A 25224-nucleotide genomic window follows, 5' to 3' on the forward strand; every position below is an offset into this window, starting at 1 on the left:
AGGGGGGTGTGGGGGGAGATGGAAATGACTCTGCTTAGGGACAATCACATGTTTGAACTGGCTAGATTGGATGCCAGACTTAGGGGTTGGGAGGACAAGTGGGTGACAGGAATGGGGGATTTATTCCTGGCGGGGCGGTTTGCGAGCCTGGAGGAGTTAGCGGAGAAGTACGGGTTTGTGCAGGTGGAGGCGTTCAGATACTTGCAGGTTCGGAATTTTGCTCGGAAGTTTGTAAGACCTTCCTGGTGTTACCGCCATCGTAGTCAGTGGAGGGAGTACTGTCGTTGGCGGGGGCGGAGGAGGGGAGTACTTCAGAAATTTATGGGAGGATTCTGGCATAGCTGGAGGGGATTAAGGCCAAGTGGGAGGAAGTGAAGGAGGGGGTGCAGTGTGAAGTCCTGTGGAGGGTGAATGCCACCTCATCGTGTGCAAGGCTCGGGCTCATAACTAAAGGTGGTGCTTCTAGCACATTTCACAAGGGCTAGGATGAGTTGAGTGTTTGAGGGGGTAGAGGATAGGTGTGAGCGTTGTGGGAGGGGCTCTGCGAATCACGTTCATACGTTTTGGACATATCCTAAGCTGCCGAATTTTGGGTGCTCCTTCTTCAGGAGTATGTTGTTGATCTTACAAAGGGAATTGGAACCAGGTCTCCTAGAAGCCATCTTCGGAGTGTCGGACCTGCCAGGGGTGCCGACAGGTGCGGGGAAAATGTTATAGCCTTCGTCTCACTGCTTGCAAGCGGGTTCTATTGGAGTGGAGGTCAGCTTCTCCACCCAGTACCTCAGCATGTCTGGGGGGGACTCGTGGAGGTTTTGTATCTTGAAAAAAATTAAATACACGTTGAGAGGTTCGATTGGGAGGTTTTACACAGGGTGGTAGCCACTTGTCAGCTATTTCAAAGAACTGGTCACCGTCAAAAGCTGGGGGGGGGGCGGGCGGGGGGGGGGGGCGGCTGGCTGCTGGCGGAGGGGTTGTTTTGGGGCAGTTTATTTGGTTTGTACTTTTTAATCTATATGTTCATAGAACATAGAACAATACAGCGCAGTACAGGCCCCTTCGGCCCACGATGTTGCACCGAAATAAAAGCCATCTAACCTACACTATGCCATTATCATCCATATGTTTATCCAATAAACTTTTAAATGCCCTCAATGTTGGCGAGTTCACTACTGTAGCAGGTAGGGCATTCCACGGCCTCACTACTCTTTGCGTAAAGAACCTACCTCTGACCTCTGTCCTATATCTATTACCCCTCAGTTTAAAGTTATGTCCCCTCGTGCCAGCCATTTCCATCCGCGGGAGAAGGCTCTCACTGTCCACCCTATCCAACCCCCTGATCATTTTGTATGCCTCTATTAAGTCTCCTCTTAACCTTCTTCTCTCCAACGAAAACAACCTCAAGTCCATCAGCCTTTCCTCATAAGATTTTCCCTCCATACCAGGCAACATCCTGGTAAATCTCCTCTGCACCCGCTCCAAAGCCTCCACATCCTTCCTGTAATGCGGTGACCAGAACTGTACGCAATACTCCAAATGCGGCCGTACCAGAGTTCTGTACAGCTGCAACATGACCTCCCGACTTCGGAACTCAATCCCTCTACCAATAAAGGCCAACACTCCATAGGCCTTCTTCACAACCCTATCAACCTGGGTGGCAACTTTCAGGGATCTATGTACATGGACACCTAGATCCCTCTGCTCATCCACACTTTCAAGAACTTTACCATTAGCCAAATATTCCGCATTCCTGTTATTCCTTCCAAAGTGAATCACCTCACACTTCTCTACATTAAACTCCATTTGCCACCTCTCAGCCCAGCTCTGCAGCTTATCTATATCCCTCTGTAACCTGCTACATCCTTCCACACTATCGACAACACCACCGACTTTAGTATCGTCTGCACATTTACTCACCCACCCTTCTGCGCCTTCCTCTAGGTCATTGATAAAAATGACAAACAGCAACGGCCCCAGAACAGATCCTTGTGGTACTCCACTTGTGACTGTACTCCATTCTGAACATTTCCCATCAACCACCACCCTCTGTCTTCTTTCAGCTAGCCAATTTCTGATCCACATCTCTAAATCACCCTCAATCCCCAGCCTCCGTATTTTCTGCAATAGCCTACCGTGGGGAACCTTATCAAACGCTTTGCTGAAATCCATATACACCACATCAACTGCTCTACCCTCATCTACCTGTTCAGTCACCTTCTCAAAGAACTCAATAAGGTTTGTGAGGCATGACCTACCCTTCACAAAGCCATGCTGACTATATGTTAAAAATGTTCAATGAAAATATTTTACAAAAAAAAAGCCAAGTGAGCATTGGCCCCCTCGAAAGTGAGTCTGGGGAATTTATATTGGAAAATAAGGAGATGACAGGTGAACAGGCATTTTACATCGGTCTCCACTGTAAAGCATCAAGTAACATCCCAGAAGTAGCTGTAAATCAGGAACTGGAAAGAAGGAACTCAAGAAAATTATAATCACTGGGGAAGTGGTACTGACCAAATTGTTGGTCCTGATGGACTTTGTCCCAAGGTCTTAAAAGAAGTGGCTAGTGAGATAGTTGATGCGTTGGTTTTAATTTTCCAAAAGTCTCTATATTCAGGAAAGGTTCCATTAGACTTGGAAGGAGACAGCAAGCAAAAACTACAGGCCAGTTAGTGTAACATCCATCATATCGGAAGCTTTTATTAATGACGTTTCAGCAAGGCACTTGGATAATTTCAAGGCAATCCGGCAGAGTCAGCACAGCTTTGTGGCAGGGAAATCCTGTTTCACCAATTTACTGGAGTTCTTTGAAGAAGTAGCATGTGCTGTGGACAAAGGGGAGCCAGTGGATGCCACTGTCCTTGGATTTCCAGAAGGCATTCGATAAGGTGCCACATCGGAGGTTATTGCAGAAAATAAAAGCTCATGGTGTAGGGAGTAACATTGGCACGGATTGAAGATTGGCTTGCAAATAGGAAACCCAGTTGCCATAAATGGGTCTTTTACTGGTTGGCAAGATGTGACGAGTGGTGTGCTGCAGGGATCAGTGCTGGGGCCTCAACGTTTTACAATTTATACAAATGACTTGGATGAAGGGACCAAAGGTATAGTTGCTAAGTTTAGCAATAACACAGATAGGTAGGAAAGTAATTTGTGAAGAGCGATAGGAGGCTATAAAGGGATATAGATAGGTTAAGTAAGTGGGCAAAGATCTGGTAAATGGAGTATAATGTGGAGTAAATTTTGGCAGGAAGAATAGTATATTATCTAACTGGTGAGGGATTTCGGAGTTCTGAAATACAGAGGAATATGTGTGCCCTAGTGCATGCATCACAAAGATTAGTATTCAGGTACAGCAAGTATTTCGGAAAGCTAAGAGTTATTGTTTATTGTGAGGGGAATTGAATACAAAAGTGGATATGTTTCAGCTATAAAGCACTGGTGAGACCACATCTGGAGCATTGTGCACAGTATTGGTCTCCTTATTAAGAAAAGATGTAAATGCGTTGGAAGCAGTTCAGAGAAGGTTTGCGAGAATACTTTAAATGGTCAGTATGCCTTATCGGGAAAGGCTGGACAGGCTAGGCTTTTATCCGCTGGTGTTTAGAAGAGTAAAAGGTGAGACTTGATTAAAACATAAGTCCCTGAGGGATCTTGACTGGGTGGACGTGGGAAGGATTTTCCTCTTGTGCGAGAATCTAAAACTAGGTGTTTGAAAACCAAGGGTAACCCACTGAAGACCGAGATGAGGAGATTTTTTATCTCGGGATCATGAGTCTTTGGAACTCTCTTCCTCACAAGGTGTTAGAAGCAGAGTCTTTGAATGTTTTTACGGCAGAGGTAGATACATTCTTGAGAAGCAAGCGGGTTTTAAATTATCGGGGAAGATCGAAATGTGGAGCAGAGAGGTAACAATCTGGTCGGCCGTGGTCTTATTGAATGGCAGGCAAGCTGCATGTTTGTAACATGCAGTTATAGAATTCAGAATTTTAGGAGGAGAGAACTTAATGTCTGGGTGCATATTCCACCTTGGGCAGATCATACCCTTATTTGTGTGCATCTTCCAATTTAAAGACAAAATAATTTATTCTGGAATAGTTATTTTGCTTTAATTGAACTGAAAATAGATGTGATGTGTCATATTTGATTTTGGCTTTTTGACTAGTAGAATGTAATTCTGAGAGGATATCTCACCAGGCCTAGATGTTTACATGTGCCATAGCTGAGAGAGACATTGTGAATTGTAGTCTGTAAAACTAATCGTTATTTGTGAACGTTTAAGCATTTCTAATCGGCACTTTCCCATATCTATTGCTCAGTTCGCAAAGACATGTTTCTCCAACCCTTCCAGTTCAGACTTTCACTTTTGGCTACCTTCCTAGGCAATTCAGTCTGGTGCCCTACTCCTTCTCTAACCTCATTAAGCAGTTGATTTTCTTCCGCGATTCAAATTAAAATTGACTGACTGATCACAAGAAACAGACATAAGAGTTGGGGAGCAGCATTAATTTCAGTACATTTGGGGAGCAGCATTAATTTCAGTACATTTGGGGAGCAGCATTAATTTCAGTACATTTGGGGAGCAGCATTAATTTCAATACATTCAATGTTAATGTGCCATGGCTGTGCTGGTCTGGGTCTCGTATGTGAAATGTGTGGCATCAGCAATTGAAGAAAATCAATGGCAGAGGCAGTATAATTTGGATAAGTGTGAGGTTATTCACTTTGGAAGCAAAAACAGGCAGGCAGATTACTACCTGAACAGTTGTAAATTGGGAGAGGGGTGTGCGGAAGGACCAGGGTGTCCTTGTCCACCAGTCACTGAAGGTAAGCATGCAGGTGCAGCAGGCGGTAAAGAAGGCTAATGGTATATTGGTCTTCATTGCGAGAGGTTTTGAGTACAGGAGCAGGGATGTGTTGCTGCAATTATACAGGCTCTTGGTGAGGCCACACCTGGAATATTGTGTGCAGTTTTGGTCTCCTTTTCTGAGGAAGGACATTCTTGCTCTTGAGGGAGCGCAGCAAAGGTTTACCAGACTGATTCCTGGGATGGCGGGGCTGTCATATGAGGAAAGATTGACTAGGTTGAGATTGTTCTCACTGGAGTTCAGAAGAATGAGGGGGGATCTCGTAGAGATTCATAAAATTCTAACAGGACTACACAGGGTACATGCAGGAAAGATGTTCCCAATGGTGGGTGTGTCCAGAACCGGGGTCCCAGTCTGAGGATTCGGGGGAAACCATTTTAGACCGAGATGAGGAGACATTTCTTCACCCAAAGAGTGGTGAGCCTGCGGAATTCATTACCACAGGAAGTAGTTGATGCTAAAACATTGAATATATTCAAGTGGCGGCTGGATATAGCACTTGGGGAGAATGGGATCAAAGGCTATGGGGAGAGAGCAGGATTAGGCTATTGAGTTGGATGATCAGCCATGATCATGATAAATGGTGGAGCAGGTTTGAAGGGCCAAAAGGCCTCCTCTTGCTCCTTCTATGTTTCTCTGTATCTATGTAACCCTGACCAGACTTGGAAGAATGTATACATGTGGGAATGATTGCTGCAGTTCCGAGACTGGCATAGATTTTTTTTTAATGGTCACCGCGGGGTTCTGAGCTAATGGAAAATTGTCAGGTTGCCAAAGTGATAAAAACCTGTTCATGCAAAGAAGTTAGCTGCACTCTGAAATTGTTTGCTTTTTGAATTTAGTTTGCAAGTGTCTTTTTTGTGTGATAACTCTTCTCTCAAGTTGTTCCCTCTACTATTACTACCAGGGCAGTCCTGCACCCACCAGTATTTCAGTTTAATGTGATATATACAACAATGCTGCTTCCAGTCACAACCCATATTCTTAAGGGCCATTTTCGGTTTGTAATTGTAGTACCAGATATTCCAGTCATCGCAGTGAGTGTTTCAAATGTCTACCATTTTGCTTTACCGAAATCCTAATGGGAGCACTGCATAGCCTTGCCTTGTTAAATATTAATTCGTTATTGATTAAATGATGCATGAACCATTAGTGCTAACTGCAAAGTTATATCTTACCCAAGGGTGTTCTTGAGAATGGCAACTTTAACGAGGACACAGTTCTTTGAGAGTATGCAGAGGTGAGGAAATGAAGGGTACACTGGTCAGTCTCCCTCTTTTTTCAATGATAGCAACCTCTACAGTTTAATATTGCGCCCTTAGTTTTGACCAAACAGTCTACTTCATGGTTCACCACTCCTTGCATTCCACATGTGAAATCCAGAACCAAGCTTTGAGGTTGATGGGTGCTAAAGGGGAGGGTGAGCTCTGGCCCACACCGAGCTGTCACTAAGGCAGTCAGCCTCATGGTGGGCATGCTTCTTTGCTAAAATCCCTCACAAGAACCTGGTTTAATCCGTTGATAAGTAAACAGTAGTTTAAATCACCAATGTGATGAATAAGGCACAATTGGTGGTGTGTTGGATAGATTTTCCACCACAGTGAGGTTTTTATCATTCAAACAACTGTTGAGAGCACTTTAGTATTAGGCTGAACAACTGCTGGAAGTTGTTAGCTGGATGCCAGCGACAAGAGCATACATTCATGAACCTAGAGCTGGATTCTGGCCATACGTTCCTTGCTGAAAGGCAAGTGGTTACTATTAAAACGCCACACTTGCAACTGATGAAGCCACCGTGCAATAGGATGTAGAGTTTATCCCTGCTGTAATAAGGAGGATGGCACCAGTACACACTTTGGTGAATTGTGATGTTCACCATCATTTTTGAGGAACTCTTGATATCTGCTGTTCACCTGGAAGACCATGAAGTTGATCCTTGATGTCAAAAGATTGATTTATGAGCGGAATTGGGACTCTTCAGCCTTGAGGATTAACTAAAGTTCAGAATACACAATATTAGTGGCTTTTTTAAATCCATTCATTCACGGGATGCGGGCATCGCTGGCCAGGCCAGCATTTATTGCCCATCCCTAATTGCCATTGAGAAGGTGATGGTGAGTCACGTTCTTGAATTGCCACAGTTCATCCACAGTGCTGTTAGGAAGGGAGCTGTATGATTTTGAATCAGCAAGAGTGAATTAACAACAATATGATTCCAAGTCAGGATGGCGGTGGCTTGGAGGGCAACTTGCAGGTAGCATTTTTAATTTATTTTTTAGAACATACAGTGCAGAAGGAGGCCATTTGGTCCATCGAGTCTGACCCGTACCCCAATAACCCCTCCTAACCTTTTTGGTCACTAAGGGCAATTTATCATGGACAATCCACCTAACCTGCACGTCTTTGGACTGTGGGAGGAAACAGGAGCACCTGGAGGAAACCCACGTAGACACTGGGAGAACGTGCAGACTCGCACCGACAGTGACCCAGCAGGGAATCGAACCTGGGACCCTGGTGCTGTGAAGCCACGGTGCTATCCACTTGTGCGACCGTGCTGCCCTTGTCCTTCTAGGTGGCAGTGATGACAGCTCCACTAATTTTCAGTCTACATCGTTTCCTCAAGATATTCTAGGATGCAAGAACAGGGTAGGTATAAAAATTAGTAACAGTTCAGTTCAGGACAAATTAATATTTGCCTGAAGAATGACCAATGTTTGGAACGGTCTTCCAACTCTATTAATTGTGACAAAAATATTTGGTTTATTAGATCCCATTCAAGAGGCAGTTGCATGGTATTAGCAGGGAGGTTAGTTATTGGGGCATACAAATTAAGTAATTGGCAGAAGGATTAGCGGAAGTTTGGGGAGAAATGTTTTCATCAGAGGGTCTTGAAAGGGTAGCAGAGGCAAAAACCTTCCATGCATTTCAACATGCTTGGCATTAGCACTTGAGTGCTGGGACCTAAAAGGCTACGGAGCAAGAGCTGAAAATATAGTGGCCCATATAGCTTCCATTTTTTGACCAGCAGAAACACAATAGGCTGAATGACCTCCTATGCTGAAAACTCTATGAATTTGTTTATTTTCAGTTATGGATGGATGAATAAAGGTGGACCTTCCTCATCTGTCTTGTCATAATGATTTGTTCACCTATTAACCGATATGCAGTGTACTAGTGGTTGTTTGCAATGTTAAGTTCTTGAATCTTTCTGGCTTCCCTGGAATCTTTAAATAGTAAACTCTTGAGAGCATACTCGCTGTTCCATCAGTAAAGTTTTGCTGACTGGTTAAACGATCACAGCCTACTCATCCCTCAGTCATCACAAACCAAAGGCTTCCTCCACTTCTCACCCTCAAGCCTCCTGAGATCAGTAGTAAATGGAACTATCTTATTTTAACTTCCCCTTACTAGTGAGTCATGATTTTTTTTTTTCCAGTTTGATCAGTTAAACTAAATCTTTAGTCCTTTTGACCTGAAGTGGGTGACAACTGCATCATGCCAGATAAAGAATCACCCAGATCAGGATATTTCTGGTATTTTGTGAGTGAGTTGATCTCGATCAAAGCATCATTGGTAGTTACTGTAACTGTAGGAAGCAGAAGAATGTTTTTCCTTTGCAGATCATTGTCTTGTGGCCTCCCTACAAGAGGTTTGGGATCTCCCTACAAGTGATCAAAGTAATTAAGTTGGTTCTCAAACCTACTCTGATGGGTGGTATATTACTTGCACATTTATCAGTGAATACTTCCAGAAAGTACTCGCATGATTTAACCAATTTTCATTCATCCACTATGACCAGTCTGTTTGCACTCTTGTATCTTAACTCCTCTTTCAGAACCCATTTACAATTATAATACTGATGGAATTTCTCACTATTCCATTTGACCTCTACATCCTTCTTTCTAGTTCACTTTTTACCCTAGGATTGTGCGGCGCCATGGTGGCACACCGTATGGCACAGTGGTTAGCACTGCTGCCTCAAGCTCCAGGGACCCGGGTTCAATTCCAGCCATGGATGACTACCTGTGTGGAGTTTGTTCCTCTCGGTGGTGTCTGCGTGGGTTTCCTCCGGGTGCTCCGGTTTCCTCAACAGTCTAAAGATGTGCAGGTTAGGTGGATTGACCATGCTAAATTGTCCCTTAGTAGGTTAGGTTAAGGGGTTTCTGGGATAAGGTGGGGAAGTGGGCTTGGATGGAGTGCTCCTTCAGAGGGTTGGTGCAGCCTCGATGGGCCGAATGGCCTCCTGCACTGTAGGGATTCTGTGATCGCTTTTTTTATTTACCATTTTTCTCTTTTATTCTTCCTATACCTTTCCCTTCGCCATTCTCTAACAGGGTCTTTAGAGTTTATTTAACTTTGTATTTTCTGGATGCATTTAAAGTCACATTTGTTTGTGCTTATTTGCCCGTGCCATATTTATCCTTCACACTTTGTCGTATGTTCCAATTCCATTTGCCCTCAACCCATGTTTTTGAATTCACTCCCACCCTATCCTCCCACTCACGTGCTCCACTTTGAGCCCTTGTTGAATTGTTTATGTTTCTCTGGCATTTCCTTTTTAAGTTACAGAGCTGGGTAATACTTTGTTATTAGTTTATGCCATAATCTTATTATAGCTACTGCAGATTGCGCCCCTGAAGTCTTCTAATCTCTCCGCTGATTAAAATGTATTGTTGAGAAAGCCCATGTAATGAAGTATGGGAACACTATTTCTGATCAGAGCAACTCTGAAATTTCCTGATCAAAGTAGCAAAGGGTTAATTTCTTAAAGGGACAGTGTGATCTTTCCATCTGGTAATGCAAAATGCTATACTTTATTAAGTACGGTTATATGGCTCATCTCATTAGATAGTCGACTGCATGACTGTGCAGCTTAGACTAAAAATATGACACTGTTATCGATCTCCAATAAACACTGATTAAAAAGAATGAATACAGATGCATGCAAATATAATTATTTTTCAGTTTCTATGCTCTTTGAAGATTTTACTGAATGAAGGACTTGTAAGGGTAGAAACAGAAGTTAAAGCAGAAGCAAGCTTTCTACAACCGTGAAATTCCCAAATTGATTGCACAAGTCTACATGAATTAAATTCTGTCAAAAAGTTTGAATAGCCATTGTATTCGAATTCCATATTGACCAACAAGCGAGCCACCTAAAAGTTCCAGAACAAATCAGTGCTCTTCATTTTTAGCATGTCCATTATTTCCACCGCAGCATGAATGATTATAATTGAAGGCATTTCCAGTTAGTACTATGCTGAGATTCTATTATTAGCCTTTTCTGTTTTACATCAGCCCACTCTTGTGGGTGGATGTCAAACAGCGCTGGTGTGACAATGTGTAGAGCTTGTATGAACAAAACCTGAAAGCTTTGACAATGCAGCAAAGCTTCCATACTTTGTGGGTTATACCTTAACTTCCTCTCTACCAGGACAAATGACTGATGAGGTTTCACAACTTCTTGGTTTCAAAGCTACTTGATCGCTTTCTGGAAAAATAAGAAAAGCCCCAAGCTAGAGTTATAAAGCTGATGTCCATTACCTCCGAAACTATCTGATATTTCTCTATCTCCAATGGAGAAACCACATAATCTGTATCAAGCCTGATTTCAACTGTTTAAATGCAGGATTTCATCAGGAAATCAGTTTGTAAAGTGCCTTGGGATCTTTAATTCTGTTAAAAACACTATTTCAATGTCAGCATATTACTTGCACATTTACCAGCGAATAGTTCCAGGAAACACTTGTATAATAATTTAACTAATTTTCATTCATCCACTATGACCAGTCTGTTTGTACTCTTAAATCTTAACTCCTCTTTGAGAACCCATTTACTATTATCATACTAATGAATTTCTCACTGTTCCATTTGACATCTCCATCCTTATTTCTAGTTCACTCTTTTTACCCTACTTTACAGAAGTGTCAACACATGAACTTTGACACTGAACCACTGACTAAAGCTTCGTAAAAGAGGTATGTTTTAAAGACAGTCTTGAGGGGAGAAAATGAAGCAGGGATGTTTAGGGACAAATTTCCAGAGCTCAAGGTCCAGCCACCAATGATGGAACAGTTAAAATTTGGGAGGCTGGCGGCTAATATAGCCATGATCAGGAAGTGGGTGGTGGGGGGGGGGGGTCGGCATGGGTGCGTATGGAGGCGGCTTCATGTAAGGGCACCAGTTTGGGGGCGTTGGTAACTGCGCCTCTGCCGTTCCCACCGGCACGTTACTCCACCAGTCCAGTGATGGTGGCGGCCCTGAGAGCTTGAAGCCAATGGAGGCGGCATGTGGGAGCAGTGGGAGCATCGGTCTGGGCCCCAATTGGTGATAATCACCGGTTTGTCCCAGGGGGTATGGACAGGGGGTCCCGGTTATGGCGGAGAGCGGGGATTGAGAGAATGGGGGATATGTTCGTAGAGGGGAGCTTTCCGAGTACGAGGGCTTTGGAGGAAAAGTTTGGTTGGCGAGGGGAAACAAAGTCAGGTATCTGCAGGTGCGGGACTTCCTTCGTAAACAGGGGTCAACCTTCCCGCTCCAACCGCTAAGGGGGATTCAGGACAGGGTAGTTTCCAGAGGGTGGGTAGGAGAAGGGAGCGTCTCGGACATTTATAAGGAGCTTATGGGGTTGGAGGATATGAGACCGAGGAGCTGAAGCGCAGGTGGGAGGAGGAGCTGGGAGGCGAGATAGAGGATGGTCTAAGGGCGGACGCGTTGAGTAGAGTCAACACGTCTGCAACATGTGCCAGGCTCAACCTGATACAATTTAAAGTTGTCCACCGGGCTCACATGAGAGTGGCCCGGATGAGCAGATTCTTTGGGGGGTGGAAGACTGGTGCGCAAAATGTGCGGGAGGACCGGCGAACCATGTTCACATGTTCTGGGCATGTCCGAAGCTTGGGGGATTTTGGCAGGGGTTTGCAGATGTCATGTCCACGGTGTTAAAAACAAGGGTGGCGCTGAGTCCAGAGGTGGCGATTTTCGGGGTGTCCGAAGACCCGGGAATCCAGGAGGAGAAAGAGGCAGACGTTCTGGCCTTTGCTTCCCTGGTACCCCAGAGACAGATACTATTAGCTTGGAGGGACTGAAAGCCCCCGAAGTCGGAGACCTGGCTATCGGACATGGCTAGCTTTCTCGGTTTGGAGAAATTCAAGTTCGCCTTGAGAGGGTCACTGTTAGGGTTCGCCCGGAGGTGGCAACCGTTCGTCAACTTCTTTGCGGGAAATTAATCGTCAGCAGACCGGGGGGGTGGGGGGGGTGAGCTTAGATTAGAGTGGGGGGTCAATAAGGGTGGGACCTGTATGAGAGTTAAATGGCTTTTGCACTATGTTTATGGTTTCATGTATATTGTTTATTTTGTTGTTGTTACTATACCAAAAATACCTCCATGTTTTTTTTAAAGTTTGGGAGGCTAAAATTAGCAGAGTATAGATATCTTGGGATGTCCTGGGGCTCGAGATTACAGAGATAGGGAGGGGCAAGGTCATGGAGGGAATTGAAAAGAAATGAGGATTTTAAAATTGAGGCTTTGCTTAACTATGAGCTGTTATAAGTCATCGAGCTGCACTGGCTTAACGGGAGCCAGGGTGAGTCAAGACATGAAGAGCAAATATTTGGAAGACCTCTGGTTATAGAATTTACAGTCCAGAAGGAGGCCTTGCGGCCCATCGAGTGTGCACTGGCCCTTGGAAAGAGCACCCAACCTAAGCCCAGACCTCCACCCTATCCCCGTAACCCAGTAACCCCACCTAACCTTTTGGACACTAATGGGCAATTTAGCGTATCTTTGGACTGAGAGAGTAAATCGGAGCACTCTGAGGAAACCCACGCAGACAAAGGGAGAAAGTGCAAACTCCACACAGACAGTGACCCAAGCCGGGAATTGAACCTGGGATCCTGGAGCTGTGAAGCAGCGGTGCTAGCCACTGTGCTACTGTGCCACCCACAATGGACAGTAGAATGTGGGAGTCTCTATTCTACTCCATACTAGTCTTTTATGGTGTCTAGAGTGTTAAGATCACTTTAGAAAAATTGTTAGGTGATTAATGATATACGGTAGCTTTAAACCTTTGTCAAAATTGGGCAGCACGGTGGCACAGTGGGTTAGCCCTGTTGGCTCATGGCACTGAGGTCCCAGGTTCGAATCCCGGCTCTGGGTCACTGTCCGTGTGGAGTTTGCACATTCTCCCAGTGTTTGCGTGGGTTTCGCCCCCACAACACAAAGATGTGCAGGCTAGGTGGATTGGCCACACTAAATTGCCCCTTGATTGGAAAAAATGAAATTTTGTCAGAGTTTTAAGTTGCGTTGTTGAATGACCTGAACGATAGAGGTTGTTGTAAGCATGGGCTGAGCTGACCCCACATGTAGAGATAGCACCTCTAGATTTATTTGAAGAAGTGATAGAATCACTGTAGCTGTAACTCGATCACCGGTGTACAAATGTATATATGAGTTTTATAACCTTCCAAGTATCAAGAACCCCTTCTTCCCAGAAAAGGTTCCGTTTTACAGGTAAGTGGCTGAACTGAGCACCTGGCTTCCTGCTCACCTGTAAACTGGCCCCATTTCCATACAGTGAAAAATGTGGTGCAGCAGCAAACCTAGTCATGTCATATGCTGGAAACACAAAAGCAAATATATTTCTTTTTTTTTTTTTAAAAAGATCTGAAATATTGAGCTACCTATTCTTACCTGAAGTATTGAGTTATCTATTCTTTCATACCGAGTGATGGCGCGAGGACCGAGAGCAGGAGAAATTCCCAGAGCCATAGTGGTGAGATTCCTCCGTTTTAAGGATAGAGAAATGGTCCTTAGATGGGCGAAGAAAACTCGGAGCAGTAAATGGGAGAACGCGGTGATCCGCGTTTATCAAGACTGGAGTGCGGAGGTGGCGAGAAGGAGGGCGAGCTTTAATCGGGCCAAGGCGGTGCTTCATAAAAAGAAGATAAAATTTGGAATGCTGCAACCGGCAAGACTGTGGGTCACATATCGAGGGAGGCACCACTACTTTGAGACGGCGGATGAAGCGTGGACTTTTATTGTGGAAGAAAAACTGGAATGAGCGGGTTATTAAAAAGAACGTTCGAACAAAGTGGTGGGGCGAATGTGGGGGGCAAAGAGGGGTTTTATGTACTAATCCTGCGATGTGGTAACTTTTCTCTCTCCCACAGGTGGTGATGGGGGGAGGAGGGGAGGTGGAGGAGATGGGGCGTTGGCCATTGGGGGTGGGGCCAAGGGAGAAGCGCTGGCTTGATTGCCGCGCTATGATAATCATGGCGGGAATAGAGAAGCAGGAAGGAGGGGGCGTCGCACGGTGCGAGCCGAGGTCACGGGGGGAAGCCGAGGTCAGCCAGAGTTTGCTGACTTCTGGGAGCAACATGGGGGGAGTAATTACGCTAGCGGGGGATCTAGCAGGGGGGGGTGGGAGGGGGGAATTACTGGGTTGCTGCTGCTGGGGAAAGGGGGGAGCTGGTATGGGAGAGGATGGGCGGGGGGGCACCGCCTGGTGGAGATACAGCTGCGTGGGAACCGGGTGAGGAGCTGGAAAAAGGTGATGGCTAATCGACAAGGGGGGGGGGGGTAGGAAGCCCCCCAACTCGGCTGATCACGTGGAACGTGAGAGGGCTGAACGGGCCGATAAAGAGGGCACGGGTACTCGCACACCTTAAGAAACTTAAGGCAGATGTGGTTATGTTACAGGAAACGCACCTGAAACTGATAGACCAGGTTAGGCTACGCAAAGGATGGGTGGGGCAGGTGTTCCATTCGGGGCTAGATGCGAAAAACAGGGGGGTGGCTATATTAGTGGGGAAGCGGGTAATGTTCGAGGCAAAGACTGTAGTGGCGGATAACGGGGGCAGATACGTGATGGTGAGTGGCAAACTACAGGGGGAGACGGTGGTTTTGGTAAACGTATATGCCCCGAACTGGGATGATGCCAATTTTATGAGGCGGATGCTAGGACGCATTCCGGACCTAGAGATGGGAAAGCTGATAATGGGGGGATATTTTAATACGGTGTTGGAACCAGGGCTGGATAGGTCGAAGTCCAGGACTGGAAGGAGGCCGGCAGCAGCCAAGGTACTTAAAGATTTTATGGAGCAGATGGGAGGTGTAGACCCGTGGAGATTTAGCAGACCTAGGAGTAAGGAGTTCTCGTTTTTCTCCTATGTCCATAAAGTCTACTCGCGAATAGACTTTTTTGTGCTGGGTAGGGCATTGATCCCGAAGGTGAGGGGAACGGAGTATACGGCTATAGCCATTTCGGATCACGCTCCACACTGGGTGGACTTGGAGATAGGGGAGGAAACAGGAGGGCGCCCACCCTGGAGAATGGACATGGGACTAATGGCAGATGAGGGGGTGTGTCTAAGGGTGAGGGGGTGCATTGAAAAGTACTTGGAACTCAATGATAATGGGGAGGTCCAGGTGGGAGTGGTCTGGGAGGCGTTGAAGGCGGTGGTTAGAGGGGAGCTGATATCAATAAGGGCACATAAAGGGAAGCTGGAGAGTAAGGAACGGGAGCGGTTGCTGCAAGAACTTTTGAGGGTGGACAGACAATATGCGGAAGCACCGGAGGAGGGACTGTACAGGGAAAGGCAAAGGCTACATGTAGAATTTGACTTGCTGACTACAGGCACTGCAGAGGCACAATGGAGGAAGGCACAGGGTGTACAGTACGAATATGGGGAGAAGGCGAGCAGGTTGCTGGCACACCAATTGAGGAAAAGGGGAGCAGCGAGGGAAATAGGGGGAGTGAGGGATGAGGAAGGAGAGATGGAGCGGGGAGCGGAGAGAGTGAATGGAGTGTTCAAGACATTTTATAAAAAATTATATGAAGCTCAACCCCCGGATGGGAGGGAGAGAATGATGGGCTTCTTGGATCGGCTGGAATTTCCCAAGGTGGAAGAGCAGGAAAGGGTGGGACTGGGAGCACAGATCAAGGTAGAAGAAGTGGTGAAAGGAATTAGGAGCATGCAGGCGGGAAAGGCCCCGGGACCGGATGGATTCCCAGTCGAATTCTATAGAAAATATGTGGACTTGCTCGCCCCGGTACTGACGAGGACCTTTAATGAGGCAAAGGAAAGGGGACAACTGCCCCCGACTATGTCTGAAGCAACGATATCGCTTCTCTTAAAGAAGGAAAAGGACCCGCTACAATGCGGGTCCTATAGACCTATTTCCCTCCTAAATGTAGATGCCAAGGTCCTGGCCAAGGTAATGGCAATGAGAATAGAGGAATGTGTCCCGGGGGTGGTCCACGAGGACCAAACTGGGTTTGTGAAGGGGAGACAGCTGAACACGAATATACGGAGGTTGTTAGGGGTAATGATGATGGCCCCACCAGAGGGAGAAACGGAGATAGTAGTGGCGATGGATGCCGAGAAAGCATTTGATAGAGTGGAGTGGGATTATTTGTGGGAGGTGTTGAGGAGATTTTGTTTTGGAGAGGGGTATGTTAGATGGGTGCAGCTGTTGTATAGGGCCCCAGTGGCGAGCGTGGTCACGAATGGACGGGGATCTGCATATTTTCGGCTCCATAGAGGGACAAGGCAGGGATGCCCTCTGTCCCCATTATTGTTTGCACTGGCGATTGAGCCCCTGGCGATAGCGTTGAGGGGTTCCAAGAAGTGGAGGGGAGTATTTAGGGGAGGAGAAGAGCACCGGGTATCTTTGTATGCGGACGATTTGCTACTATACGTGGCGGACCCGGCGGAGGGGATGCCAGAAATAATGCGGATACTTGGGGAGTTTGGGGATTTTTCAGGGTATAAATTGAACATGGGGAAAAGTGAGTTGTTTGTGGTGCATCCAGGGGAGCAGAGTAGAGAAATAGAGGACCTACCATTGAGGAAGGTAACAAGGGACTTTCGTTACCTGGGGATCCAGATAGCTAAGAATTGGGGCACATTGCATAGGTTAAATTTAACGCGGTTGGTGGAACAGATGGAGGAGGATTTCAAGAGATGGGATATGGTATCCCTGTCAATGGCAGGGAGGGTGCAGGCGGTTAAGATGGTGGTCCTCCCGAGATTCCTCTGTGTTTCAGTGCCTCCCGGTGGTGATCACGAAGGCTTTTTTTTAAAGGATTGAAAAGAGCATCATGGGTTTTGTGTGGGCCGGGAAGACCCGAGAGTGAGGAAGGGATTCTTACAGCGTAGCAGGGATAGGGGGGGGCTGGCACTACCGAGCCTAAGTGAGTATTATTGGGCCGCTAATATTTCAATGGTGAGTAAGTGGATGGGAGAGGAGGAGGGAGTGGCGTGGAAGAGATTAGAGAGGGCGTCCTGTAGGGGGACTAGCCTACAGGCTATGGTGACAGCCCCATTGCCGTTCTCACCGAGGAACTACACCACAAGCCCGGTGGTGGTGGCTACACTGAAGATTTGGGGACAGTGGAGACGGCATAGGGGAAAGACTGGAGCCTTGGGGGGGGTCCCCGATAAGAAACAACCATAGGTTTGCTCCGGGGGGAATGGATGGGGGATATGGAATGTGGCAAAGAGCAAGAATAACGCAACTGAAAGATCTGTTTGTGGATGGGAAGTTCGCGAGTCTGGGAGCGCTGACCGAGAAATATGGGTTGCCCCAAGGGAATGCATTCAGGTATATGCAACTGAGGGCTTTTGCGAGGCAACAGGTGAGGGAATTCCCGCAGCTCCCGACACAAGAGGTGCAGGACAGAGTGATCTCAAAGACATGGGTGGGGGATGGTAAGGTGTCAGATATATATAGGGAAATGAGGGACGAAGGGGAGACTATGGTAGATGAACTAAAAGGGAAATGGGAAGAAGAGCTGGGGGAGGAGATCGAGGAGGGGCTGTGGGCAGATGCCCTAAGCAGGGTAAACTCGTCGTCCTCGTGTGCCAGGCTAAGCCTGATTCAGTTTAAGGTATTACACAGGGCACATATGACTGGAACACGGCTCAGTAAATTTTTTGGGGTGGAGGATAGGTGTGCGAGGTGCTCGAGAAGCCCAGCGAATCATACCGATATGTTTTGGTCATGCCCGGCACTACAGGGGTTTTGGATGGGGGTGACAAAGGTGCTTTCAAAAGTAGTAGGAGTCCGGGTCGAACCAAGCTGGGGGTTGGCTATATTTGGGGTTGCACAAGAGCCGGGAGTGCAGGAGGCGAGAGAGGCCGATGTTTTGGCCTTTGCGTCCCTAGTAGCCCGGCGCAGGATATTGCTAATGTGGAAAGAAGCCAAGCCCCCGGGGGTGGAGACCTGGATAAATGACATGGCGGGGTTTATAAAGCTAGAGCGGATTAAGTTCGTCCTAAGGGGGTCGGCTCAAGGGTTCACCAGGCGGTGGCAACCGTTCGTCGAATACCTCGCAGAAAGATAGACGGAATGGGAAAAAGAAGGCAGCAGCAGCAGCCCAGGATCGGGGTGGGGGGGGGGGGGGGAGGAACCAGAAGGACTCTCAGGGTTGTTAATATATACTGTCTAGTATGTATAGGTCGTTGCTACAGATAATTATATATTGGACTGTTAAATTATATTTTTGGAGAGTGTTACTTGTGACAAGGCAGTTGCCAATTAGGGCTAGTTTTCATTTTTGTTATTTATTATTTATTCATTTTTTTTTGTTTGTTTATAAAATAGGTCATTGTTATTTGTGTTGTTATAATATTGTGTAAAGGATGCACAATGTACTGTGTTGGTTGACCAAAAATTTTCAATAAAATATTTAATAAAAGAAAAAAAAAAGAAAAAAAAAAAAGTAGGCGTTCAGACATTGCTTTCCGTGATTCTACGTTTCGCATAGGGTGCACCATTGAAGTTCTCACAGGCTGCAGTCAAATTGAACTCATTGAACACTGAAAACCTTTGAAAATATTGCAGTTTGTTGAATGGGATTGTAATCAAATACTAAGTTTAATATTACTACTAAATAGCCTCCCTGGCCCTAAAAACAATAAATTTTATACTTCTGGAATGTCAAAGTTCTTCATTATGGCAAAAAATAACTTTTTAAAATAGTTTCAAATGAAAGCTTTCTCATAAACCATCTAGCAATACTGCCATTTTAATCGGTGTACTTCAGTGCACTTGTCCAAGGATGTCACTTTACGACAGGTCATTCTCAGATTATATGAAGGGGTCCAGCTGATAGCGGGTCTTCTGGAGCTGGAGCTATACTGCACTTGATGATTTACGGTTCTTAATGGATTACTAAAAATAGGATCCCTTTTCTCTCCCTGAGTCAAATAGGATCAAATACATACAGACCTTTCACATCCCCATTTAACTGCCTCAGTCACCACAGATCACCGCCATGTAAATCTGTGATATAACATGTTCCAAATAATACAGATGGAAGTTGAGTGCATATTTGTTGCACATCCTGAGTTACAATGCATAAATCCAATCCATGACCACTACCATCTAGAAGGACAAGAGCAGCAGATACCTGGGAAACCCACCACCTGGAGGTTCCCCTTCAAGTCACTCACCACCCTGACTTGGAAATATAGTGCCGTTCCTTCACTGTCGCTGGGGCAAAATCCTGAAACTCCCTCCCGAACAGCATTGTGGGTGTACCTGCACCTCCAGGACTGCAGCGGTTCAAGAAGGCAGCTCACCGCCACATTCTCAAGGGCAACTAGGGATGGGCAATAAATGCTGGCCTAACCAGCGATGCCAACATTCCGTGAATAAAAAATTTTTAAGTTGTAAAAAAAAAAATGTATTAATTTGCAATACAGGTTTGTTGAATGTAAGCCAAGTGGGAATACAAGAACAAATTGATTTGATTAATTGTTTTATAGCATTCAGCAACATAAAAATATAATGCATCCATTTGACCACATAGAATTTGGAAGGAGCTTTGCATTGGATACAATTCAGAATGATCAAGGCCCTTACACTGGAATTGGAAAGTTTTCCAAATGACGCATTTGCCAACTGGAAGGTTTGTCTCCTCTCATTCCTGACACTGTCTGTTTGCTCTCTCCTCTCATCTAGAGCATCCCCAGGAATTGTTGCTTGTTTTGCATTCTTGTCCTCTTCCTCTATCTCATCTTTCATCCAATTTCTTTCAGTTGGTACTCTTCATTCTCTCAAAAATATAGGATTTCTAATTCTGATTTGATTCGATTTATTGTCACATGTACCGGAGTACAGTGAAAAGTATTTTTCTGCAGCCGAGGAGTGTACACAGTACGTACATAGTAGACACAAGAATAATCAACTGAGAACATTGACAAATGGTACATCGACATAACAGTGATTGGTTACATTGTGGAACAAGGGGCCAAACAAAACAAATACATGAGCAAGAGCAGCATAGGTCGTCGTGTATAGTTTTCTTACAGAGAACAGATCAGTCCAAGGGGGAGTCATTGAGGAGTCTTGTAACTGTGGGGAAGAAGCTGTCCCTATGTCTGAATGTGCGAGTCTTCAGACTTCTGTACCTTCTGCCTGATGGAAGTGCCTGGAAGAAGGCAATGCCTGGATGGGAGGGGTCTCTGATAATGCTGTCTGCCTTCCTGAGGCAGCGGGAGGTGTTGACAGAATCACTGGGAGGATGGCAAGCTTGTGTGATGCGTTGGGCTGTGTTCACCACACTCTGCAGTTTCTTGCGATCTTGGGCCGAGCAGTTGCCATACCAGGCTGTGATGCAGCCGGATAGGATGCTCTCTATGGCACATCTATAGAAGTTTGTGAGAGTCGATGCAGACATGCCAAATTTCTTTAGCTTCCGTCTTTCTAATTTGATCATCATCTTTTTTTTAGGAATTTGACCTTCTGTTTTTTTAAAATCCTGATTATAATAACTGCAGGGCAATTGGTGCTGATAAATCACAATTTGCTATACACTAATGATCCAGCTTGTATATAATGGCCTTGTTATGTTGGTCGTTCGCTTGTATTTTAACCAGTTCGGAATTCACACTTTAGACCAATGCCTTTTTCTTGGGAACCTGTTGAGCTATTGTTAAACTTCATTGGAAATATTGGGACCGTGTTATAAATATCAAAAAGAAAGTTTTAAAAAAAAAAAAAAAAAAAAAAAAAAATGTTTTTTTAATTGTTTATTGTCACGAGTAGACAATGAAGTTTCTGTGAAAATCCCCTAGTCGCCACATTCCAGCGCCTGTTCGGGGAGGCTGATACGGGAATTGAACCGAGCTGCTGGCCTGCCTTGGTCTGCTTTAAAAGCCAGCGATTTAGCCCAGTGTGCTAAACCAGCCCCTGGTGCTAGTAGAACTAGCATCAAACTCCGACTTTGTAATACTTGGTGTTTAATTTGTCAAATTTGTATTTAATTTAGAGTATCCAATTTTTTTTTTTCCAACTAAGGGGCAATTTAACGTGACCAATCCACATCTTTAGGTTGTGGGGATGAGACCCACGCAGACACGGGGAGACTGTATAAACTCCACACGGACAGTGACCCAGGGCTGGGATCGAACCTGGGACCTCGGCGCCATGAGGCAGCAGTGCTAACCACTACACCACCAAGCCGCCCTTAATTTGTTTGTTTTTTGAATGACTGAGGATTGTTGAGAGCCAAACTATAACGGTTGAATGCCAAACCACACCCATTTAACAGTTCCGGGAACATGTGTAAACCTTTATTAAACGGCCCGTTTTAGTTTCCCCGTCTTGGTTAACTGAGTCATAGATAATCAGTTCGCTGATCTCAAACCTAAAAAATAAAATCTATTCTTAAAAACTCACACAGTATGCGACATTGATTGAGAGTGATAAATCAGGTACATTTTTAGTATTGCAATTCAGTATGTATTAACTCAGATCAGTATTTATTCAGGAGCCATTGAAGTTTATATTTGAGTGTCTGTTCTTGTACTATTGTCTTCATTAATATTTTTTTTTTTTTACATTACCTGCACTAATAATTAGTGTACCATATTTAGTACCATTGGAAAAGTATGTACTGGCAGTGATGACTATCATTATTTTTAGGATTGAATGAAAAAATGATTTACGCCTTTCACAAACCTGAGTGTTCCCAAAGCACTTTTACCGTCAATGAAGTATTTTTGAAATGTAGGGCGGGATTCTCCGGCCGCGTCCTTCCTAACGCCCGGGGAATCTCACCCGAGGCCAGTGGATTTTTTCATTGTCAGCGTCTTACCCGTGGTGTTCTTGTGGCGGGCTGGGCGGCAGAATTCAGCCTGCAATGGAAGAAGCATGGCAGCTAACTTTGGCACAGAAAGGTCCAATTAACAACAATGTGAGAATAGAAAGTTCATCTGTTTTTAGTGATGATTGAGGAATTAAGAAGGGCCAGTGCTCTTCTTTGGAATAACGGCATGGATCTTTTATGTCCACCTGAGCGAGTGGAAGAGGCTTTAGTTTAACCCCTCATCCAAAAGACAGCATATTGAACAGTCCCCGACTACATTGGAGTATCAGATTAGATTTTATGTGCTTACCTATGGAATAGGATTTGAGTCTTGGGTGATTTCTGTCTTGGGTGAGAGTGCAACCATTGAACCACAGCTGACAACATGCCTTCTAATGGCTAGGAAGCATGTTGCAATTCAATACATCAGCAACAGGCAACAGATTCATGTAGTTGACGAGGAAATGGGATGAAATTCAAATTTTGCCATCTTTCAATCGCTCCATGACCTGGTTCCTGTTCACCCTGCTCAGTCCTATATTCCTGCTTCTGTCCTCCGTTCTTTCCGTTCTGGTTTACTGTTGTTTTCAATTCTTTGCTCCCTACACTCCAGCATTGATTGTAGGGCTTTCAGATATCTTCTCCCAAACTGTTTCACCATGCTTTACCCCTCCACAAAGAGGATGCTTTTGAAGATGGGGAGAGATCAAAAGATGGTCAGATTTGGGAACTGTGCCTTCAGTATCTTCCTCTAAGCCACCTTGTGTTCCTGCTCAGGTATAATTTCAAACGGTGAGACTGACTGGGATATTTTCCAAAATTATCGGTGTATAATTAATGTAATTAATTAGTATTTTCAAAATTCATTTCTAGGATGTGGATGTCACTGGATTCGCCAGCATTTATTGCCCATCCCTAACTGCCCTTGAGAAGGTGGTGGTGAGCTGCCTTCTGCAATCCATGTGGTGTAGATGCACCCACAATGTTGTTAGGAAGGAAGTTCCAGGGTTTGACCCAGCGAAACTGAAGGAAAAGCATGTATATTTCCATAAGCATATTCCATAAATGTATATTTTCATAAGCAATATATTTCCAAGTCAGGATGGTGAGTGGCTTGGAGGGGAACTTCCAGATGGTGGTATTCCCATGTGTTTGCTGCCCTTGTCCTAGGTGGTAGTCATGAATTTGGAAGGTGCTGCCTAAGGAGCCTTGGTGAGTTCCTGCAGTGCATCTTGTGGATGGTACACACGGCTGCCACTTCTTCGGTGGGGGAGGGAGTAAATGTTTGTGGATAGGGTGTCAATCAAGTGAGCTGCTTTGTGCAGAGGGTGTCGAGCTTCTGGAGTGTTGTTGGAGCTGCACATATGCAGGCAATTGGAGAATACTCCATCACACTCTTCACATGTGCCTTGCAGATGGTGCACAGGCTTTGGTGAAGCAGGGGGCGAGTTACTCGCTGCAGGTATCCTAGCCTCTGCCCTGCTCTTGTAGCCACAGTAATTATTTTGAATGGTCCAGTTCAGATTCTGGACAATGTTAACCCAATCCCCGCCAACAGGATGGTGTTGGTTGGGGGTTCAGTGATGGTAATGCCAAGAGGTGATCGTAAGATTCTCTCTTGTTGCAGATGGTCATTGCCTGGTACTTGTATGGCACAATCTTAGTTGTCACTTGTCCGTGCAGGCCTGCTTATTGTCCAGGCACTGCTGCATTTGGATATGAACTGTTTTACTTACAATCACAGACCAGACTCCAACAGTGGCTAGTATTCTGGACCGAAACCCCAATGTTTTAGTTTATTTTGTAAGACTGTGTGGAAAGAATACTCCACTCCAGGAGTGATTGCACAAAAAAAAGGGGGATTTGGTATTTTTAAAACAAAACATTATTAACACACTACTAAAATCTTTAACCTCACACCCGAAAATAGCTTACAATTACCCCTTAAACAATACTACTAAATACAGTAAATACAATATTCTTAATTACTATCTCTATGGGGAGGCGGTGGGGTAGTGATATTGTCACTGAGCTAGTAAACCAGATACCCAGCTTTAGGGAAGGAAATCTGCCGTCCTTGCCTGGCCTACAAGTGACTTCAGACCCATAGCAATGTGATTGGCTCTTAAATGCCGTTTCAAGGGCAATTGGGGATTAGCGAGACCCATTTGATTGCTCCCCCTTCCACAAACATTCAAACCTTCTACCACCCACGAGCAGTGGCAGCCGTGTGTACTATCTATAAGGTGCACTGCAGTAACTCACTAAGTTCCTTAGGCGGCACCTGCCAAACCCACAGCCTCCACCACGTGAAAGGACAAGGACCATCTTGGAACCCCACCACCTGGAGGTTTCCCTCCAAGTCACTCATCACCCTGACTTCGAAGTATATCGCCGTGCCTTCACTGTCGCTGGGGCAGCATCCTGGAACTCCCTCCCTGTACCTACGTCTCGAGGACTGCAGTAGTTCAAGAAGGCAACTCATCACCACCCTCTGAAGGGCAACTAGGGATGAGCAATAAGTGCTGGCCTAACCGCAAATGAATGAATATTCTTTTTAATCCTCTGACAAGTCTGCGCTGCTCTAAATACTATTAATCTTTTTTAACTAACCTGCTATGAGAGCAAAAGACCTTTCTTGTGGACTGTTAGCCAGATCAGAATGCAACTCCGAAGCTTTCTTAATATTACATGGAGTGAACCGAACTGGCTGAAGACTGGCATCTGTGATCCTGGGCATCTCGGAGGAGGTAGAGATGGACTATTCACTTAGCTTCTCGCTGAAGATTGTTGCAAACGCTTCAGCCTTCTCTTTTGCACTGCTGTGCTGTACTGTTCCATCATTGAGGATATTTGTGGAGCTTCCTTGTCAACAAGGGTGCAAAATCCTTTTCATTCAGTGTTGCCTAATTAGAAAAGACTTCTCTAATATCAACGGCTTAAATTAAGAGTTTGCGATTGTCTGCTGAATTATTATAGGCCAGTGAAGACAAAACAGTCTTTTAACTTTTTCCTCTGCTCTGTGAAAATAGTAACGAATAGTATCTGAGAAGAGTCAGGAAGAACAAGCTTGTTGTTCTGCTCCAGCAGATAAATTCAGTATTGATTGTAAGGACTGTCCCAACCGCACAGTGATTAAATGCACTACTGCTCTTTTGGGCATCTTTGATCTGGGCTGTATTAGTTGGCCCCAGAAGAGATAATTGATGCCAGATTGGCATGAGGGTTCCTAAGTCAAGGAGACAAAAAAAATTCAGTCA

The 25224-nt window shown here is 45.3% G+C and overlaps 1 protein-coding gene across 1 annotated transcript in view; it reads left to right on the forward strand.

The window, feature by feature from the left end:
• Nucleotides 1-25224, forward strand: part of clec16a (C-type lectin domain containing 16A) — a 324098-nt gene that overhangs the window by 217841 nt on the left and 81033 nt on the right. The window lies entirely within an intron of this gene.

This window comes from Scyliorhinus torazame, chromosome 17, assembly GCF_047496885.1.
Source record: "Scyliorhinus torazame isolate Kashiwa2021f chromosome 17, sScyTor2.1, whole genome shotgun sequence".
Lineage (NCBI taxonomy): Eukaryota > Metazoa > Chordata > Chondrichthyes > Carcharhiniformes > Scyliorhinidae > Scyliorhinus > Scyliorhinus torazame.